The sequence below is a fragment of the Camelus bactrianus genome, chromosome 11 (assembly GCF_048773025.1).
Source record: "Camelus bactrianus isolate YW-2024 breed Bactrian camel chromosome 11, ASM4877302v1, whole genome shotgun sequence".
Taxonomy (NCBI): domain Eukaryota; kingdom Metazoa; phylum Chordata; class Mammalia; order Artiodactyla; family Camelidae; genus Camelus; species Camelus bactrianus.
The window spans coordinates 22,746,713-22,756,066 of NC_133549.1; positions in this window are offsets into that span (position 1 = coordinate 22,746,713).

Sequence of the window (9,354 nt, forward strand, 5' to 3'; positions counted from 1 at the left end):
TTTATATGGACAAATTGATTAGCCTTTCCTTTATGGTTTCTGTCTCATGTCTAGAAAGTTCTTTCCCACTTGGAAAATTTCCTTCTAGTATTTTTATGGGGTTTTTTGGGTTTGTTTTTTTTTTTTTTTTTGACATTTAAACCTTTTGTCCTTCTGGAATTTACTTTGGGATTTTTTTTTTTTTTGACTATCTAGTTTTTTCAATATTTTTACTAAATTATATACCTTTTTTTCTCACTGATTTGAAATACTACCTATATTATGTACATAATCATTGTCGATGCTGATTTTTTAAAAATTAGACAAACTGCTTCTGAGGCTTCGGTGAGTAAATATCCAAGAATAACCAGAAACATTCAGAGAAGGAAGTATTATGGAGGTAGAACTAACCCAACCGGGTATTAAAGTGTGTTATAAAGTTACTAGTAATTCTGAAAACTTGTTTCCTAGGCTGTGAGCTCATTAACCGCAGGACTGATTCATCTGTGTGCCTAGCACAGCCCTGGTGAGAGCAGGGAATTGATGTTTGTTGAATAACTAACTGACTGACTAAATGAATGAAGAGATTAGGAGAGATGAAAGAAACAATGTTGTTGACAGCCTACTGTGTCTCAGGTGCTTTACATTTGTGTTCTCCTTTTACCTCCATTTTTTACCCTGAGTCTACTCCTGAGCAAACAGGCTCATTATAGTCAGACCAGGACACTCAGCTGATGATAGGGTGGAGCTAAGATTTGGCCTGGACAGATGGCTCCCTGAGCTCCCAGAGCCTTGGAGAGGCATCACCTGCCGCTTGCCCAAGGGGGCCAGTTCCTCTAGCCTGGCCCAGGCCTAACGGAGCCAGTGCCTGTCTGGGGCTGGGTCTGCACCTCCAGACTGGCTGCCCACCCTGCTACAGAGTCTGACTTGGGCCAAGTCCCAGCTCTGCTGACAGGGGCTGGACCCTGGCCCAGGAGTCTGAGCCCAGCTGTCAAGGGGACCAGCTGCCATGCCCCAGGGGGCACCCAGGAATTTCTGTGGCTGCACCGGAGCCTCATGAGTCAGTCCTGGAAGCCACAAGACACCAGGTCTCAGATGGGCATGGACCAGGGGCCGGGCAGGTGTGGTTCTAACCCAAGCCCAGCTTCTGTGAGTCTCCAGTAAACCCTGAACCTCCCTGAGCCTTGTCTATACAGCGGGGATGTTTTCCTTTATTGAGCTAAAATTTACAAACTGTGAAATGCACAGACTTTAGCACAATTCAATGAGTTTTGCCAAAGTATAACCAAAACCCAAATCAAGACATAGAACATTTCCATAAGTCCAGTGAATTCTCTCAGTAAATTCCCCTGACGTTCAACCCCTTAGGCACTCATTGTCACCAGAGACTAATTTTGCCTTCTTGGGTTTCCTATTAATGGAAGCCTAGAATACACACTTTTCCGCGTCTGGCTTCTTTCTACAGAGTATTTTTGAGACTCATCCACAGTGTTGCAAGCCTGCATCAGCCCTTCATTCCTTCTGAGTCATACCTGCTGTTGTCTGGACAAACCACTCACATTCATGCATCCACCCATCTATGGATGGTTGGGTTGTTCCTAGTTGGTATGATTATGATAAAGGTGCTAAGAGCATTTTTGTTTAAGTTTTGGTGGATGTATATATCCTTTTCTTGCAAGTTAATACTTTTGTGCCACAGAAACACTCTGTTTGTGTCTCCTCTGAGAAAGCGTGCTGCTGGAGGTCCAGGTGGCCAACACCCCAGCACCGTCCCTCGGGACCCACCTCCCCTAGCTGCTCCCAGCCAGTGACTGAGCACAGAAGAGGGAGGCAATTTGCATCTGCCCATTCCTGCAGGATGCAGGATGTCCCCCTGGGAGCTGGGGCTCAGGGACTTTAGGGACTTTAGGGACTCTTCTAAAGCTGTGCCAAGAGCTGAGGCTCTTCCGAGCTCTTCTGGGATGCACTGTGTCCCCCCAAATCCATGTGTTGAAGTCCTAACCCCCAGGACCTCAGAATGCAACTGTATTTGAAGATAGAGCTGTTAAAAAGGTTTAAATTAAAATAACGTAATTAGCATGGGCCCTAATCCAATCTAACTGATGTCCTTCTAAGAAGAGGAGATTACGGCCCAGAGATGCATGCACAAAGAGAAAGGACCAGGTGAGGCCACAGAGAGAAGGTGGCCCGTGCAAGCCAAGCTCGAGAGAGGCCTCAAAAGAAAACCAAACTGCCAACATGTTGATCGGGGACTTGTAGCCTCCAGGACTGTGAGCAAACAGATTTCTGTTGTTCAGCCCACAGTCTGTGGCATTTTGTCCTGGCAGCCCAAGCAGACCAAGACACTACCCAACCTTCCTCCTGGCCCTTCCCTGGGCTCAACACTGAGGGCTCCCCACCCTCCAGCTCCCTCCCCCGCATCCTGCCCACGCATTTTCTCCCATCACTCTCTGTGTGTCTGACCCTGCCCCAGGTCTGCTTCTGGTGTCTGGCACAACCTGGGTTATGCATTACCCACATTTTGGGAAGGTCAAGGAATGAGGCCATGCCTGGCACAGGGTGGGTCCTCTACCTGGCAGGGTCAGCTGGGATTCTGGTCTAGCCGGGCAGGGAGGTGGTGTACGAGGCTCCTTTGCAGCCTGGAGGTGAGGCCAGATCCTTCCTCTCTTGCTGAGGCAATGCTGCCCTGGAAGGAGCAGGAACTCCCTGATTCGGGGGCAGCCGTCGGGGGTCTCCTCCCCTCAGCCTGGGACTTGCCCCAGCAGCAGGCGAGAGCAGCAATTGCAGAGCAGGCAAGGGCCTCAGAGGAGTCTCTGGAACGTGGAGAAACTGAGGCCAGGGTCAGGGCTCTGTGATGGAGGTCATCGGGCACACAGGCCTTCACGTGTTCCTCAACGGGCCCAGCCTTGGCCGACATGAGGCAGAAATAACACCCCCAGTGGCACTGCTCACCTGAGTTTGAGGTGGCCCTGCAGGTATGTGAGCTCTGGAGGCTGCGTTCAGCTCCATGCCCACCACCACGCTGCTTGAGCTGGGCCTCACCCCCACCAGCCATGTCCTTTAAGGCTCAGGGGAGCCAGTCCCCAAGCAGGAAGGTGATGCTGTGGGTGGGAGATGCTCAGCAGATGCTGCAGGGCTGGCTCAGGGATTCTCCGAGCTGCCATTGGGAGAGAAAGGTGGAGAAGCAGAGGCTTCCCCCAGAGGGAAGCCGGGGTCAGAGGCATTGCTGTCAAGAGTGAGGAGCGCAGGGCAGGCAGGAGGGGCGAGGTCTGAGGGGCTTTAATGGGAGAGAGAGAGAGGAAGGAAGGGAGGAGGAGGGAGGAAGAGAGGGAGGAACTTAGACACTGACAAATCATCTTGCTCTTTACAGGTTATGAAACACTTTCCCACACATTAGCTTTCTGATCTCACAACCACCCTGTGAAGAAGACAGACAATCACCCCTCATTAGCAGGTAAGAAACTGGGGATCTGGGGGGAAAGGTTTGGCAGCCCGTATGGGTCATCTCAGGTCCTCGAACTCCAGCCTCCAGCCTGTCCAGCTTCTAACCAGGCCTCTGTCACACACGCCGGCGCCCCCACCCACAGCGGGCTCTTCACACCGCCACGGGCTGGTTGGGAGCCGCTAGTCCCCACTGTCCACGTTTACTGGCCTTGCTTCAAAATGCTCATGTTCTGGGCTGACCCCAGCTTTACAGAGGAGCCCGAAACACCAAAGGCATCAAGGAAGTTCTGACATTTCTGAGAGAAGAGTTTGCTCCTAGCATCCTCCAGCCCCCACCCCAGGGTGACCGTGTTTCCAGGGCTGTGGCCCCGCATCTCACGCCAGGCCATTTGTTCAGTCATTCCTCTTGAGACCTCACTAGGCACCAGGCATTTTGCTAGACCCCAGGAACCTGTGGTGACCAAGACCAGCTGGACAGAATGAAGGAGCTGGGCCCACAACTCAGGCCCAGGGCTAACGCAGAGCCCCCGCCCACTGGGCCATCCTCTCCAGACTGTACAGCTGACACTTGAACAACAAGGATTTGAGTTGCACGGGCCCACTTATGTGCAGATTTTATTCGATAAATACATCGGAAAATTCTCTGGAGATTTGTGACCATTTGAAAAACTCACAAATACCAAAAAAATTAAGAATAAGTTAGCTATGTGGTAAATGCATAAAATACATGTAGATCTGGTCTAGCCTTACCTTGGCATAAGGTAAGTGAGTTTTTTTTCTTTATTAAAAAATTTTTCCTTCGTTCCAGTTTTATTGAGATATAATTGACATACAGAGCTGTATACTTTTTGAGGTGGGGTAGGTAATTAGGTGTTTTGTTTATTTTCTGAATGGAGATACTGGGGATTAAACCCCAGACTTCATGCTTGCTAGGCACGCACTCTACCTCTGAGCTGCAGCTTCTCCACCATGATATTTAATATAGAATTAATAATGTTTTAGTTTTCTTACTGTTTTATAACTTGGCTTTCCAAGAATTTCCTTATCATGCAATCTGCCTTTCTTGTAGTTGAAGAAACTGTTTACCAGCCTATTGTCTCAGGTAAGTGGTTTAAAAAAAAAGGTTTAAAAAACAATATTTCCAATACTGTATTATGAATAGCACTGTAATACTGGATGCCATGAAAATTTGTTTGTTTCTTTTTTTAAACATAGATGAAAATATTCTCATCAAAATATTAGCAAACAAAATTCACAAATACATTAAAAGGATCACACACCATGAGTAAGTGGTATTTATTCCACGGATGTAAAGATGGTTCAATATCTATAGATCAAACAATGGGATACACCACATTAACAAAATGAAGGATAAAAATCATGATCATCTCAACAGATGCAGAAAAAAACATTTGACAAAATTCAAACTCCATTTATGATAAAAAAAAAAATCTCAACAAAGTGGGTATAGAAGGAACATGCCTCAAAATAATAAAGGCCATGTAAGACAAGCTCACAGCTAGCATCGCGCTCCATGGTGGAAAGCTGGAAGCTCTCCCTCTCAGATCAGGAACAAGACAAGGAGGCTTACTCTTGACATTAATTCAACATTGCATTGGAAGTCCTAGCTAGAGCAGTTAGGCATTCAAAAGAGAAGAGGATGCCATAAAAATTATATAACGATTCATTCATTAGCGTATGGGCCAGGCTACCGTGACACAATCACATTGATTACACTAGGCGGCCACAGAGCATCCATATTACTGCTTTTCATTATCAGTGCAGGAATCGTTATACCTGTAAATAAATGTGAATTTCCTTTTCACATTATCTTTTCATTTTGGGGGGGAGGTAATTCAGTTTTAATTAATTCATTCATTTTTTAGTGGAGGTACTGGGGATTGAATCCAGGACCTAATGCATGCTAAGCACGGTCTCTACCACTGAGCTAGACCCTCCCCACCTTTATCTTTTCATTTTTGATGTCTAGTATCAGTAGCTCCTTAGGCACTCTCTCCCCAGTGTTTGGTCCTTCAGCCTCTGATGTGAATGGGGGGGGGGCTGACATCATTTCTGAGGGACCCTTAAGTCCGATTTTCTCCAGCTCCAGGTGCCTGAGCCCCACATGCCCATCATGTTGGAAGCTGAGTTTGACCGTGTGGCATCATCCATCTGCCCAGGATGCTCAGGCACAAAGCAGGATGCCAGCCTGCTCAGGAAGGACAGAAGGACAAGGCAGCCACACATCTCCAGCTGGAATTTCCTCTCATGCTTGTTCTGTGGTCACGGAGTAAAAACACTCCATTTTGAAGGTAAGGTCTTCACTCAATCAATATTTTCACAGTTGTTGGGGACGGTATCCATGTGTGAGCATCAAGGCGACCATTAACCACTGACATCGACCACGTAAACTGGGGCACCCCAACTAACGAAGAAGTTAATTCCACTGCTATTTCAGCAGCTGACTAACCGGGCTAATAGGGGGCATGTGGTCACATCATGACTCTCGACACCAAGGAGCCCTATGTCTAGAATAACAGGCTGTAAGGAAATGTGTGAGCATTGTAACAGCCAGAGTTTGGGAAGAATCTAGAAGGGATTTTCTTCTACCTTTTTGAATTTTCAAAATTTAGTGCATATGTATTACTTTTCTTATGAAAAGTTCGAAGCAATACTCTGCCCTGTATGACGTTAGAAACACAATTTTCCAGCTGTTCTTTTATCTCTATATCCCACCAGTGTTTGGTTGATGGGGTTATTAACCCACTAGTCATACCACATTTGTTTCATTTGCTAGTGTTCTTAAGGAAATGTTCTTAAAGTCCTTGGCTTTCATTTAGTCGTTTTGAAAAGCTTCATTTATCAAAATGACACACGTCTATTATAAAAAAAATAATAAAGAAACGTTCCAGGAAGAATGGGGAAATTGTCCAAATTCCTATACCCAGAGATAATCTCAGTGATCATTTTGGTGAATATCTTTGGTTTGCACAAACCCAGTCATTTTTCAATTGATTTTATTACATTTTTAGTGAATTATTTCTTGAACTAGTTATACATTCATAAGGTTCAAAATCAAATTTCAAAATATGCAAATGGATATACATATGTGCAAAAACTGAAAAGTGCATCTTCCTTACCAATGGATTTTGTTGCATTTTGGTAAATATGTAGATACACCTGGTTCTTTGGAAGGCAGGACCATATTCCATGGTATGGAGGTACTATAATTTATTGAACGCATCCTGGCTAAAAGATGTTTTGCCGAAATAATTTCACTCCTTTCACTCTGAAAGCACACACCACATGAGGAGCTTTCTGAAGTACACCATCAAGGCCTTTGCTTTGAAACTGGCCTGAATGAGACCCTCACCCTGTCCATGTCCAGCCCTCCTTGGCTTCATCAAGCCCAGCCTCGTGCATTTCAATGAAACACTATCTTTTGTAGGACCTTGATATCTGCTTTCCAGTTTTGCACAATGTTTGAGTAATAACTTGGCAAGAAGGAAAACTTCATCATCTACACACATCAAAGAGTTCTTTTCTCTCTCAATGTCTTGCCTCCCCATGAGGTTAAGGCCCTTACAAGGCAAATCCAATGAGCCGCACCTCTCACTGGTCTCACAGATGGTAAGATGTACACCTGTATTTTGCAAGTCCGAGACAAACTGAATGGGAAAAAAAAATCCATTTGGGCCTGGGGTGCTTGAAATTGTTCAGACACCTAGCACATTAGTAACAATCTTTTTTGGACTGTTGGCTCCCCTCGTTCAGAAGAGTAGTCACTGGCATGTGATGTTGTGGCTTTGACCTTTCTTCAGCACCCCCACCCCCGGAAGCAGCAATCTTGAGTCCGTTTCCTTGGCTAAATATTTCTCCCTCTCTTCCTCAAGGGCACGTGTATCCACACACATTTGTATTTGAGGGCCTGGACCGGATTGATTGTGGTTTGGAAAGATCAAATTTAAAAAAAAAAAAAAACGATAATTGCACATCAAAGGTTCCTTGAACTTTCTGGAGCTGATAGAAGAGCTGAAGGGGCCTTGGATACCAGACAAGGTCTCCCGTGTGGCAGGCACAGGAGAGGTGCCCTCGGGTCCAAGTGCAGGACCAAGGGCAGGGATGGAGCTGAGTAAGTGCCTGGCGGAGAGACAGGAGGTGGCAACCACACGTCCACATCTGCTGACACTGGTGATGTGTGATGTGCCCACGCTCTCACCACTCACACTTCCTGTCCACGCGAGGGGCATTTTCCAGAGCAAGCTCCTCCAGAGTCACAGGGAGGACAGCGCACAGGTAACCGGCCCTTTTCAGGAGGAACTGGATATTCAGGGAATTAGTCATTGTTATTCATCACAGGTTGAACCAGGAACCAGGTTCCCTGCCCACCTTTTCTGAAGGCAGTGAAACAGAAGTCAGGACACATCCGGGCTTGGGGAGGGAGTTCACGCTGTTTTGGGGAAGGCTGTTTCCCAGCTTGGATCAGCTGGTATTTCTCAGGATGGCCCCATGACTTTAAAGAAATGGCAGAGTGACTCAGGCTACAGGTTTAGAGCTAAGCTACCCGAGTTCTAGTCCTGGCTCCACCCAGCACTTAGAAGTCCTGTAGCCTAAGTTCATGCCAGTTAATTAATCTCTCGGTTTCCTTCACTGTACAGAGAGCTGACAATAGTAGCTTCCTCCTAGGCTGGTCTGAAGGTTAAATGAGAAAACTGCATGCCCTACAAGGCCGACTGTCCATAAGGGCTTGACAGATGTCTGCCATGGTTCTTACCCTGAGCATGCCACCAGGGACTGACCAGACTGGTCATTACCACATGCCAGGGATGAAGCGCGCAAGAGATCTCAAGTTTAGATGTGCTGTTCCTGCAGATGCCGGAAGTCAGAACCAGAGGGCCTTGGCGGTCAGCTGGCCAGGAGTTCAGAAGAGATCGAAGAGTTTCAAAGGTTAACAGACCAAAGAGCCCTCCGGGGCTCCTGATGGGTGGCCAGGCTAGTAGACGACAACGCTAGTCCAGTCCCCTCCCTGCACAGCTGGGGGATGGAGGTGCAGGGCAGGCAGGGGCCGGTCCGAGGGCCCACAGCCAGCTGATGCTCAGGCTGGGGCTACAGTCTGGTCCTCAGAACCCCCAGGTCTCTTCTTCCCCAGGGGCGTCCTGCAGCCATGAGGCCACGTGGGAAGACCAACAAGGATGCCTCGTGTCCTTCGAAGCATTTTTTTAACCCAAGAGGTAGAAGAGAGTATTTCCCGCCAGTATACTTAAACGCTTTCCTGTAAAAAAAAAGCAAGCCTCATGATGTTCAGATGCACCTGAATCTGAGTGGGAGGTGAGCCTTGCGCAGAGGACCCACTGGTCGCTGGGCTGCGCAGAGACCTGTTGAATTTAGAGGACTATTTCTCTTCAAATCAGGAGGATGTGTGCTCAGCCGTCTGTTTAAGAATTCGCTTATTTTCCGAGGATAAATATCAGCCTGTCGTTTTGAAAGGGAACATATGGGCATCAAATGACCATCATTTGCTTTTAACAACAGACACGTGTTAATGAATATGTAAATATCCAGAGGTGAGGCTGGGAAAGCTTGGCCGTCACTGGGCAGGATTTTGTAGTATTTTTTGTACGAGGACCAGATGGCATTTGGACTTCCAGAGACTGAGGGTCAGAGGAGCAGTCTCTACCCCTCTCTCCTCATCCTCCAGGGGCAGCCCCAGGGAGGGGCTCTGTTGTCTGACTTCTGTGCTCGTGGGCCTCCCTGGAAGGGAGGGTTAAGAGGACACACACAGGCTTCCGTGTTGGGATGATTCCTCCCACGTGGCCTCGGCCAAGTGGGCCTCGTTGTCATCACCATGGGGTGTGGGTGATGCCATCGATGTGACGCCTGTCAGGTGCCCAGGGCCAGACAGAACAGGGGACATGCCAGGAGTGACAACAG